Below are 13,946 nucleotides of genomic sequence, written 5' to 3'. Positions count from 1 at the left end.
TCCTGTATCACAGCCACTGCATTTCCTTTGCCTAGATGTAAATGACCCAAGGAGATGCCTGGCAGTGGCAAGTTAAGCCCTACATGAATATTTCAGATCTTGTGGGTAGTGACAGGCAGGCAGTGTTGCCTGAGATACATGGTGCAATCCCCCTCGGTGCACCTGAACCCTGAGGCATTAGGGAACAAACAGTGCAGGGAAAACTGGATCTGCCTGCAACTACACCGTGCATCAATAGCGCACGGGAGTGCTGGCAGCTGGATGGGAACCATGGATCAGGAAGAAGAGAGAGAGTTAAGAAAGACTGTGGGTGTTCAGGAGTGCTTCAGAGACGCAGAGTTGTTTTGGCAGAGCAGAGACAGCAGGAGTCTGGACAGCACAGCCAGGTCTGCAAGGTCTGGGGAGCAGGAGGGAGCATCTGCATGCAATGCAGCCCTTTGCAGCTCTTTTTGCCAACTTTTGTTGTTTTTTCTCCCTCTTCTCAAAATAGTTACTTGTTAGAACAAGCTTCTTGCCAGGATGTCGCAATTGAGATGTTTGCTCTTGATCCTGGCTGTGATTCCTGTAGCACAGCTATGCTGGGTAAATCAATGCCCCCCCCCTCCCCCTCAACAAGTGGCAGAAAACACAATCCTGGCTGCATTGAAAATAACAAACTTTGACTCACTTCCTCTTCAGAAACTCTTCAGTATGCCCCATTATGCAATTCTCCAGTCTCCTGGTACCAAGAGAGAACTAATATCCCTTTAATCCCTGAAGAGCAAGCTTCTAGGGGGGACTTCTTCCTGCATGGATCCTTCAGTTGTGGTCATGTTAAAGTGGTGAAGACCTGTGCTGATGAAGGAATGCTCTGCTACTGTCCCTCTTTTGTGTGTGTGTGTGTGCACATGGGATCCAGATCTCCCCTTGTTATTTATTTCACAGCAGACATGAGGCGCTTGGCATTTTAGTTGGAACACCTCAGATCCATAGCTTAGACTCCAGCAGTTCAACCTTTCAGCTTTTCAGGGGTATTGCAGTCTCTAGGAATTATCCCAACACTCTGTCATCAAACCAGCACCTGACGTTAAAAAAAATCTAGGTTATACCTCAGTGAGTAACATGCATTTCTTTAGTGACTATTAGGAGGTGAGCAGGGAAAAAGAAATGGAAAATTGCTTGTATATGAAATATGCAGGAAGAATATTTTCATGAGCCTAGACTACAATCTTGCTGGGTTTCACATCTTTCATTAAGCCCTTCAAACTTCTGAGCTGCAGCAATGAATCCTTTTTAATTTTTTTTTTATTAATGACATCAAGGCAGTATGGCAATTATTTAGGCAAAACTGTCCTGCACGCACACATAAAAACACATGCCTTTTTGGTGATTGGTAGTTGGAAGAAAACATTCAATAGATCAAGGATAAATGTGCAAAAGTAAAAATATCTTTTTAGTCATTGATGTGAATGAAGCTTTACTAAATAAATTACATGTGTGAAAAGAATTTCCACAAATTCAGGTGGTGGCTCAGCAGCTCAGTCTGTAACAGAACTGTTCCTCTGCTGAAAACTCATGCTCATGCGTATGACCAGTACTGTATCTAGGGAAAACCAGGGGAATCACAGCATATTTTTAGCAGAATCACCCCCATTTTACCTGCAATTTCCCACTGAGTACAGCAAAATGCAGGACCTATCCCAAACATGAGGAAATATAGCAATACATCAATTATGTATCATGAGGATGAACACTCAATGCTCATCTCTGAATTCAGTGCACTGTATTGTGACATCTTCTGGTGTATGATTGTGGAGTTTTAGCAAAGCAGAAATACCTTTAGTAGGGACGGAGGACAGTCCTTTTTTAAAAAAACCCAATTTTTATTGCCACCCAGAAAGACGCCACAAATCCACCTACTCACAGGGATCTACTAAAAAGTCCTAATAAAATTCCTAACTGCTTTTGAAATCTGGACTTCTTTGTTTTATTAGAGCCCCCACCACAGACAATGCCCTATCGTCCCAAGCTCTGTTCATACACACCTCTAATCCTCCAGGATTTATAATTTAAATAAGCATATCAGAGATATTAATCTAGATCATCTAAGAGTCTCTTTGAGGGTTTTATTTCAGATTCCAGTCAAAGAGATAAAGAGCTGGGATCTGAAGTCTTCTGTAGTCTGGCATTTCTTCTAAAACTGGGATAGGGTTAGGAAGAACACTTCCCATGAAGGCTGACTATGGGCATCTGTATCTCCTCTCAGATCATGTCAGCTCTGCTGCATGATGAATTCTTATTTGGAGGTCACACACAGCTGGGACTGATGAGGCAGCTGGCAGTGAGATGGGCAGCCTCTCCCTTGTGACTTGTCCAGGGTGCTGGTGGTTTGGAAGCAGCCAATCAAGCTGAATACTCATGTGGAGATGTGTACATGCACGCATAAAATTAGCAAAATGCCTGCCTTGCTGAAGAGGCCAGTTTGCTCAGTCTGCAGAAGCCTGCTCCTAAATCTGGAGGCAGCTGTGGCCTGGCTGACGCTGTGACAGGCTGCCCACATGTGTGTGTGCTCAGCCTGCAGGGAAGGGCCAAAAAGGCAGGTGAACATGCAACATGGCCCACCTGCCTGGGCTTGCTTGGAATGACACACCCAGCTTCTGCACAAAAACGCTGCCTTCAGTCTCTCAGAAAGGTAAAACAACCACAGTTGGAGGTTGCCTTTGGAGAACTTGCTTACTGTGCCTGCTCCCATGGGGAAAACATCAGGTCCCTCAAGATTTAGGAGGCTCCCCATGAATGGGAACGCAACACAAGGTAGAGTGACTGAGCTACAGTGCTGCCCATCCTTCTGCCTCACTCTTTCACAGACCCAGGTGATCCATACAAGTTCCCACCGTGATGCTCTCCAAGGTACAGCCAACATCCATACCTGGGACTGCCCCGCTTCAGGGCTGCTGAGGATCTGCACCTTTTCTGGTGCAATCTCTCACTTGCTAGAGAAATGTGGTTTTGAAGGGGCAGTTTGGTGGCACAGTCACTGCCCAGTTGGAAGGATGCCGTGAAGGATGGACAGCTGAGGCTGCTCTGACCCCACATATCTCAGTGTCTTCAGCAGTGATGTTGAAGGCTGGTAGTAGTCATGTGGAAGGTTGGTAGTGATGGTGTTTGGTAGATCTGAGGAAGACACAAATATGAAAAATCTGCAGTGCATCAGGCTGAGGAATGGAATTTAAAATTATGTCATCACCTTAGGAAAACTGAAAGTAGGATGAAATTCAGTAGAGACACATGCAGGATGTTGTACTTAGGCTTGACAATACAATTCCTTAAATCTTTCATCTTGAAAGAGTGAAAATGGGTCCTGTTCTGCTAAGCCCTGGGAAAACTTCAGCTGGATTTTCATGCTCAGTTTCGTGATCAGTTGGAAGACCAGATCTCTGTACAGAGTTTTTTTATGACTCAGTATAAAACAGAGACTTTGTAAACCAAAAGACAGTAGCTGTTTAGAGATCTGTCATCATTTGCCTCTGGCACAAATATTTCTGCTGGTTTGGTTGACAGCATAAGCTTCTGTTCTGAGAGCAACAGTATTAAACTTTGAATTTCTCCTGGAAGGTGGTGATTAGAAGGTGTGTTGGAGACACCCTTTGAGTGGGAGAAACCATGATGATGCGGTTGTGCTGGGCAATATGTGCAGCATATGCCTTTCTTTCCTCTGGTACTGCTCCAAGTCAATAGTGTTATTACTCCAATAACATCAAGGGACTTAGGCTTGTATGAAACTGGAAATAATGCAGTGCTTAATTAGATGATTTTGATAAGAGGAACCTAGGGTAACGTGTAGCTAGAAAAGATTAATTGCAGCTTCATTTCTCGAGGTAATTCCATGTAGGATTGCCTCTAGTCACAACACAGTTTCACTCTAATGGTGCTGCACATTGTTAAAAGTCAGCAGTCATTTGTTTTGTGCTGAACAGACTACACTATGAAGGAGATAATCCAGTTTGCTGTCATTTTGGCAGCTTGCTAATGACACAGGGCAGCGTAATATTGCACGGGTTCAAAATTCAGCTGCTAAGCTTCAAGATTTATGCTTAGCACATACTGTCATTCTTCAGAAATAGTTTTTCCTTTATCCCAAAACTTTGCTTTAAATTTATTGTCACTTTCCGGCTAATGTCTAAAGGGCAACCAAATGACATTTTTCTTCATGCCTGTTAAATGATCTATAATCAAGTGAGGGCAGGGGGAAAACTCTGGCAATTAACAAGGCCAGAGCCTTTGCAGAAGCAGATAGAAAGGAAAAGAGAACAGATTTGAGCTGACTCAATGAGAAGAGGTTTTAACAAAACATTCATTGCTCTAAATCTATGTCCTTCATCTAGAGGGAAAGAAAGTCTAGTAGTATGGATATTAGCCTAGAACCTGTATAGGGCTAAGAACTGCTTGGGCCATGTTATTCTCTTCCATCCTTCCCCTACTCCACCCCTTTCTTCTATTTCCATGTAATAAGAAGTCAGGCCTGTGGCCCAGCCAGGAGCCAGGCACCCATAGCAGGCAGCACCATTGCCTCAAGTTTAAGGCCAGAGAACAGGGGCAGATGAAACTTTACAAAGGTGAACTTCGGTAGTATCCTATGAATATCCTGGCCCTCTGCTCTTTGGCACTTAGGGGGTGTTGCGCAGCTCTGCCCTTTGAACACAGCCTGGTGTCCTTCCCAGGGCACAGGGAACCACGGGGAGTTTGTGCTGGGGCATCTGCAGCTCTTGCTGGCGTGGTGTCTGTGGACACAGTAAAGCTTGTCTCCTGGTTCTGGTTTGCATGAGCTTGTATCTTCTGAATTTTACTTTGATTATCAGGAAGGAAAAGGGAAAATCTGTTGAAAATGAATAGCTCACTGGCATTTCTGCCATACATCATCAAGATTGCTCTGCACTGTATTGAATTTTCCTAGGCCATTTTTGCCATAGGTTTTGTTTTTCAGTGTATTTCATGCTTAGAAATAGTTTCAGGTTTACAGACCACAACGAACCCTTATGGGAATCCTGCGGTTTGTTTGGTGGCCTGTTGGGTTTGGTTTGGTTGCTTAGCTGGACTTGGTTCATTGTTCATTTGGAGGTCCCCAAGGAGTAGAGGGCAATGGGTTCTTCTGCTTCCTTCTATTCATAAAGGGTGGGAACTCAGGCACCCTCTGACAGTGCAGGCTTTATAAGGGCAGGTAGGCAGAAAGATCAGCCTGTGGAGAGCATTCAAACTGGATACAAAAAGCCTGACCTTCATGTCCTGAAGCCAAGGGAGTCTGAAGAGTGAATCAAAGAAGACAGGAGGAACTGACAGTAGGCGATTGATAGGCAAAGACTATGATCTCAGCAACTGCATTTTGAAGGGAGGCCTTCAGGGGGAAAAAAAAAAAAAAAAGAAAAGAAAAAAAAAGGGGAAAATAAAAGAAGAAAGAAAGAAAGAAAGAAAATGAGATCAAGCATTAAAGTTTTACCAAAAAAGGTTGACCTTTACTGATGTTAACTGCTATGAATAATATCAGTTTGTACCAGCAGAGGAATTGAGCCTGAATTTATTTTTCTTATAGACTTCCCTACTAGGTTAATTCACTTGTGAATGAGATAAAAGTAGGAGGAAGCTGAATGCTGATATTGCTAACAGCAAAGTTCAGCTCTCAGGCCAGACTTTCATACAAAACAACTGTGATCTCATACTTTTGTGCCTTATGAAAAAGATTGAATTAAAGTCAAACCTGCTCTGTGCTGCACTGAATGGCATTTATAGCAGTGGGAGGCATAGCAGGACATTCATTCTGTCACCCTTCTCCCCTCTCCCCATTCACTAAAACACAGCCAGTGGAAAAGGTGTAATATTGGCTGAGAGCTGGGCTGTTTACCTGGACATGAGTGGGTTGGCATACTGACTCCACAGCCAGCAGTGATGAGGAGAAGCTGAAGTGTTCGAGGCCAGGTTAGATGGGGCTCTGAGCGACTTGATCTGGTGTCCCTGCCCATGGCAGGGGGTTGGAACTAGATGATCTTAAGGTCCTTTCCAACCTAAACCATTCTATGATTCTGCAATGATTCTATGATTACAAAGAAAATACTTGAGTGACACCATTAAATGGAGCTCAGCAGAGTTAGGTTCTCAGCTCAGGACAGGTAGTCAACAAGTTAAATCATGTCCTTTCAAATGTTGCAGTCAAAATGAAGAAAAACACCAATAGGTTGTCTTAGAATGAGGAGAGGGAAAGAGAAGAAAAAGGAAGCATATTTTTAATGGTTGGAAGGTTCTTTAGATACAAAGGGTCACCCTGGATAAGACAATACAGAGTAGGCAGAAACAGCAGCATTTCTGAAGGGCTCAGGAATAAGTAAGGAAGGAAAGCTGAGCTAAATATGACTCATTCCAAGGACCTGAATGAGAAAAAGGATGGGATATTCAGCAGTTTCCCATGAGGAAGTACCTCTAAAAAGAAATCCTACCTTTCAAAGAAAAAAATGTAAGAGAAAAAAAAAAACACCAGAAGAATTTATTGAGATTTTGTATAATTTATACATGTCTTTTGCATTTTTCTCATCCTTAGAAAATTCCTTAAGAAATTAGTGGATCATTATTGTAGGCGGGGGCTTTCATCACCGTCTTGAGCAAGCAAAAATGTTCATGTTAATCTCATGCCTTTGGATCATGTAAAGGACTGTGTGTGTCATCACAATGGCTGCATTTGCACAATGCCTTAAGACACTGCTGCTGATGCCTGTGGAAAGTACAAAGCAGTCCCCGGAAGGCACTGTGCCCCATTGTCCCATTTGCCTTTTTTTCCACTCTTTATCAGCTGGTGATAGAGATAAATATTTGTTTTTCTCCTGACATTTTTGGTTCCAGATTTATATAGGATGTGAGTGAGAAGTATTTCCATCAACACTTAGATTTACAACGTCTTGAATTCCTATGCTGAGAGAGCATAAGCATTCTGAATTCAGCCCTATTTTAAAGAACTATTTTGTTTTTTTGTTTAGTTTACTGTTGTTATTGGTTTTCTTTGGGATTTTATTTAATTTCTCTCTCTGGAGAAAGTAAATTAACAGTATGACATCATGGTTTGACATACCCATATCTTTTTGAAAAGATATATGCAGAATAAGGAAAGATCATCTTAATTGTTCACCCATTAAGACAAAAAAAATCACCTTTGTTTCATGCGATATGGGATGTATGGACATCCTTTCTTTTGCTATCTTCTTAGTCTCCTCTGCCATTTCCATCTGGAAATTAAAAATCTATATATTCTGTAGGAAATAAGACTCAAAAAATTTACTGTGCTTCTTCACATTACCCTTTCCCCTGCCTCTGTACACCAGCTTGCTCTTAATTCTCTACTGCTGATCAAGAGAAAAATGGGTGCACTTCAGGTGAGTATGCAGGATACAATCCCCCACAGTGTGTGGGGAAAACCCTGCAAGAGAGAAGGCAGTGAGTCTCTGAGGTTTCACGTGCTGTGGTTTTCCTGGGTGGTCTTTCTGATGAGAGGTGATAGGTATATTGGGGAATTTTGAAGCTGCAATGGTGGCTCACTCTTGGAGCTCCTCTTCCTCACTAGGATGTGGTAAAATTAGTCCTAATCAAGCCAAGTCCCATGTTCCAAGAGCAGCTCTTGTTTCTGGTGCCTGTTCTTGCTGAACAACATAGCTATACATTCCACCTTGCAGCACTGCTCTGTATCACATTTACAGGGCTACTTTATCATGCTCATCCTGTTGTTTCTAGATAAGTAATTCCACTCTCCACTGAGTGTTAAGCCCTTGCAAATATTTATGCACACCTCTCCTCATACCATCACTCAGTCGGTGCCTTCAAACTTTCCTCTCAATCCCTTCACATTTCTGGTAATTGCAGCTATTTTTTTCCTGTGCTCAGTACTTTTCAGTCAACAAGCCAATGTATATGTTTCTCTTTAAACTTCTTATAGACCTACCCCATAGGCTACCCCTTTTTTCAGGGAGCAGGGAACCGCTGTTGTGACTGTGATGGTGATGTCCCTGCTCCTCTGTGACCAGAAGAGGTGCAGGTATTCCCAAACTGCACATCTTGGGGTTTTGAGTCCTGTGGTGCTCAACTGCTATTGGTAAACCCACAGTCTCCTGCAATGCTCCTGTGTGTGAAATTATTTCCTCCCTGCATCTCCACCATACATTAAGTTGTAATGAGAGAAAGTAAGTTGCTCGCTGTTCTGGTTCATATGTATTTGGAGCCTTAATTAGAACACCACAAAAATCAAAGAAGACAAATGAATCTAACTCTAAGACATTATTTAATCACATAAATGTATTTTCAAATTTAGACAGAACTCTTGATAGCAGAGCCACTTCAAGCAACCCACACCGGTAATATTATTTACTAAGGAGCCATGCACACACCAGCACCTGCATCCATCAAAACTAAGGGTACTCTAAATCATCCAGTGCCAAAATTTTAATGCAAACAACCGGGAAAAATATAAAGAACAAAGAAAATAACATGCCAGTCCTGGGGCTTTTCTCTCTAATCTTTGGAAGAGCCTTAGGGTAGACACATCAGATATTTTCTTTGTTCTTCCTTCTGTACACTGTTTGCATTACAATTTGGCATAATTATTTAAGAAGCCCTGAGTTGTGTTGGATGTGGGTGGTGGATTCACGGCCTGGAGACTGTGGTGTTGTTGTTGTATATTACTGTCTAACTCTCAGGAGGCTGAGCTTACTGTACTCCATCTGCAATTAATTTATCACTTTGCATGTGTGTTTTTATATGGTGTACATATTATGTCTAATACAGCTATTAAGCAATGCAATTCTATTTTTCCCTCTTATTGTTGTAGACAGTAAATGTCTGCCCAGCCTTCTCCATTTCTGATCACCTGAAAGACGACAGAGTGGGGTTTGTGCCAGGTGGTTGAGCAAACAGTAATGCAAATTTTCTTCTCATGGTTACTGTTCTCAAGCTACAATGGCATAACTACAAACAGATAGCAAGACATTGCAGGAACACAGCAAGATCTGCAGTTTATAGGTTTACGTGGGTATTCAGGCAGTTCATACAAGTTTTCCATTGCTAAGGATTTGTTTCAAAAAGCTATCTAGAATCTGTGATATTTGCTTTTAATGAACATGATAGGAGAGACATTGAACACATTGAGTCAATAAAATTGGGCTGCAATAACTAAAAGAAAGATATGATCCATATTAGCTGCAGGCTGTACCATTGGCACATGATCCAAAAAAGCTGAAATAGTTGCATTCTTCTAAGATTCAAGTATGCTTTGAGGTGAAAATACCATTTAGCAAGCACATATATCAACAATTCGTTTTGTGGCCCTCTTTCTTAGTACCAGAGACTGTAGGCCAAATTCAAGACTGATGTCTGCTCCCTGGCTTCAGTGAGATTTTATCTGAGCTAGAATTTGGTGTCTTCAACAAGAAACAAGCTCCTGCAGTGAAACACACGGCAAATATTAAGGGCAGTGCTGGAATATATGTAGGTAGAGAAATTGCTACTGGGGAAACTTTACACTCTAAGTGTAACTGGACACTAAACAGGAAGAGAAACTAATCATTGAAAGCATTGGTAATTCTCTCCTTAACTGCCAGGACAATCGATTTGGTAAACTGATCCTTTGGCAGCACGGCATGCAAGCCCCATCACTTTACAGAATAGATATTGACTGGATTCAGTCTCACCTGTTAGGAAATGTTCTGAGCTGCACAGCAAATAGAGCAAACGGTAGTTTTTTACAGTATTGTCTGCTTAATAAGGAAACTCTGGGAAAAGCAGAGTTTTTGTTTTTTCTGACTTGTTCCTAAACTCTTGCACTGGTTTGGTTCATCATCATACTCTACTGAGTAGGTGTGTGGAGGACAGCAGAGCTGATTCCTTTCTGCTAAACTCAAAACTACAAAACACAGGGTCTGGACACAGAAACTGAAAGTCAAACCAGCCACTCACTTGGGGCCACCTTTTCCCTTGCAGATGGAGGGACTGGTAATAACCTTGGCCTGGAGAAGGCTGTGTAGAATGAAGGATCACATAATGCCCAGCTGCAGGGAAACCTGCAGCTGGTTTCTGCTATTTTGGGGCAGGTAGGGAATGAGTAGACAGCAGATTCCAGGCAAGTTGTGTCATGGCACTAAAAAAACATGAGAGAAAGCTCTGCTGCTTCAGTTTTATCTTCATCCTCCCTGCAAAGCAGATAGTTCTGAATCATACTTATTCCAGAAACTAGACAGAAGACCTACTGATAGAGAATCATGTCTTTTATATGAGTTCTTTGATGTAGGAAAGCAAGAAGTCTTCAAGACATAAGCTGTGAATATTTTCTGTGGTAGTGCTATGGTAATAACATGGTTTTTAAATTGAGAGGTGTAGAGTCAAGCCCTCAATGATGCAATAAAAAAAGTCATGTGGCAGCACAATACCTCTAAGGGTAATTGCTTGGCCATTTCTGCAGTGTAAGCAGAGTATACAGACATGAATGAAATTGTACTAAAGTGTGAAAATCAAATCCTCTTATTTATGAATAACTAGATAAGCCCAACCCTCACTGAAAATTTCTGTGTAATTTGATCATTATGTCAATGGCTGTAATTGAGAGGCACAAAAGAGTATTAGAGAGGATAAATAGAGTTGTTACATGTCACGGGTCTGATTTTCATTACATTTGTAAGGTGTAGTGGTGTAAGTTTCTGCTTACCTTCTAATTTATGAGGATGTGGGTCAAAGCCATTTGCTACAGCTCAGAGTAAAGCCAGGAGATACATTCTTTACCTATTATGACTAATGTGACATCTGTAAAGAGTTAAATAAAGAGCATCTCTCCTCCATGTGTTTTTAAAGCACCCTTCTTCTACTGTGATGTGAAATAAATTCCAAGTTAAAGGGTCATTATAACACTAAAACTAACAAAGCAAGGACAACCTCACACGTGTGTCTGAAACCTAAGGAGCTTCCAGAAGAGCTCTAATGTCTGAGCCAGAGTATGTGGAAGAAGTCAAAGAGAAATGGAAATTGTGTGCTTGATTCTTTACTCGATTGTACTAGTAGGAAAGATGAAATATCTGATTTGATGATTAATGAGTAGACAGTGACAATGTGTTCTTTTAAATAAAAATGTTGCTGACCAGTTGATCAGCAAAGCTATGATACAACCCTAAAAACTCAGTAAGAAAGAAGATGCACTGTGTGAGAAAGGTATTGCACCACAAGATTATGAAATCTGCTCACCTAGGTCGAGCTTCAGGTTCTGCCACTGGCCTAGCCTGTCATCTCAAATCATCAAGTATAAGAGGGTTCAAATAAGTGATCATTATTTTGCGTCTTACTGTCAAAGCCCTAAGCCTGACTTTTTGCCTGTCCTTGAAACTCCAGTTGAACATGAATATTTTTCAGCTGGGCAGAACATTTGAAAATCAGGACCAAAGTAGTTTGATCCTGAAAAATTAGAAGGCACTTATGACTCACTTATGCACATCACAGACCTACTTCAAGGCTTAACCAGAGATATGTTTTAGATTGTGGGTTGGAAAATAATTCACACAATGAATGGCAGGTTTATTATTCTCCTGGTGCCCAGTCTTTTTTTTCCACACATAAAGAATTTTAGTTTAAATTGTGGATTATTAGCCATTTTTGATGTTTTAAGGAGTGGTCCAAGCAATCATAGGATTATACCAACACATGATGTCCTAGGAACATTTGAAGAAATACAATGAGATTTGAACAAGAAATTGGCCCTGATGCAAAACAAATAGCAAGACAAAACATTACCTCAAAAATTGAGATACCGGCTGTGACTTGTGTTAAGCAGGGCCTTTACTGCCTTGTGACCCAGGTGAAATGTAACCCCCTGGTGCATATGTCCCAGAAAGAAGAGTTTTATGAAGAGTTGGCTTCTGGCATCAATTTACAGCTGATGCTTACCCAGTGCTCACGAAACATTGTTGATGTTTAGAAGCATGCCTACCTGAGATGTTCATATTAATCAGAAGGAAAAGCATATTCAGAAAGTTAAACATCAGATGCAAGAGCAACCTTGTTATGCCCATTACTGCATGGAGAAACATGAATCACCATTAATGAAGCCACTTATCCCTTGTTAAAACTATTCACACCCCAGGGACTCCTGTTTTGCTTAACTCTGACTGCTCAGATGAGGTTTGGGTGAGTTGGGTCACAGTTAGGGGAGGATGTGATTGTTCTGTTCTTGAGCATCTCTCCCACTGCTGCAGCCAGAGTTGTGCTTCCCTTTTGGATCATTGGATCACCATTTAGATCACTGTCCGCCCTTGCTTATTCTGTATTTTCCTTTCTGATAAAAATTAACTGTCAAAAATATCTAGTCTATAGATTATAACAGAAGTTTCTCTTGTATTGCAAATGAAGATTTGTATCCATGTGTGCTGGTTTCAAAGGGGTCAAGCTGTTTTCCTTCACAGTGGCTGTTGTGGGGCTATATTTTTAAGCAAGGGGCTGTGTGGCACCTGGCTGCTGGCTGGAGTTAAACCACAACACCATGCAACTCCTCTTGGGTGATTGATTTATTTTAAAGAGGCATTACTTTGAAACTCTGTGCTGCCAAAAATGCTCAGCACTTTTGTCATCCATAGCAGCAATGATGCTAAAGTTAGCATAAAATAAATAGCATAAAATAGCATGTGTAGTAGTATTTGAGAAATCTGACATCAAATTCTAAAGGATTTTTTTCCTCTTTCTTACTTCTCCAAATTTTCCTCTGACATTTCCAGTTCTCTTCTGTTCCTTATTCCTCTAAGATTTTTCCTCAGGGAAAAATGTCACGGTGAAAAATTTCCTCAGGGAACCATGTCACAGTGGTTTCATTGTTAACTCTGCTTATGATTCTGGATTTACTCAGAAGTTATTGATTTTAAAGCTTGTAAATTTTTTTCTTCTGGCTAACAACATCCACTATATGGAATATAACAGGAATAAAACCTGTAATGGGGGACATTGGAAGGACAGACCTCTTCTGCCTTGTCTCCAGTACTTACTACATCAGTTGGAGTTGTGCACAGGCTCAAATCTTTGCTTCAGTACAGCTCCCAGGAGATGTCAGGACCCACATAGTCAATATGTATCAGTTATTGAGACAGGCTGTGAAAATTTGGTATTCCCAAACTGGGTAGAAACGCAGAGCCAGGTGAGGTTAATCTTTGAAAAGTCCTTATTAGCAACCTTTATGTTTTTACAACTTCAACATGGAAGCCCACAGAAAAAGTTCAGTCCTGCAGAGGATCTTAAATCTTTTCATGCTGACAGTGATGAACATGAACAGATTATCCCTAGCCCTAATGCTGAGTGATTTCACCAACCTAGTGGGAAAGATCCTTCTCTTAATTACACAGGAACAAGTAGGGAATTGCTGTAGTGACGTGAATGGAGTTATTTTGGATAGACACCAATACAGGAGAGAACACAATCTGGCGCCTTGAATGCTGCCAACAAAAGCTCAGTTGTATTATCCCGTGATTTGACTGTGGCAGGCAGTCTCACTGAACTGATGTCTGACCTAGCTCCCACGGAAGTCAATGTGAGCCTTTGCACTGATTAAAATGCTTTTCAGGAGACCCTCTCGGCAGCTGGATCAGATTTCGGATGAAGGGCTCCCTCATTGACTTTGATTGAAGCTCAGATCCTCGATGGCGCTGACCTAAATGTCATCTTATCTCAAGACTGGCCCAGCTTTGGCTGGGGGGGTCGGATCAGGCGACCTTCTGAAGGCTTTTCAGGTATGAAATATTCTCTGTGACTTGGTAGTGAATAGGGCTGTGGAAGACACAGCAGTGCTCTTGTCCATCAGCCCAACCTGTGCTTTCAGTGGAAGAAAGACTCCCACACAAGAGTCCTTGGGAATGTCAGGCATTATTTATCCGCTGTATTAGCATACCTCTGCTCATTACCTTACAATGCTCTCATCG

The sequence above is a fragment of the Poecile atricapillus genome, chromosome W (genome assembly GCF_030490865.1).
Source record: "Poecile atricapillus isolate bPoeAtr1 chromosome W, bPoeAtr1.hap1, whole genome shotgun sequence".
NCBI lineage: Eukaryota > Metazoa > Chordata > Aves > Passeriformes > Paridae > Poecile > Poecile atricapillus.
This window is presented reverse-complemented; position numbering follows the sequence as displayed.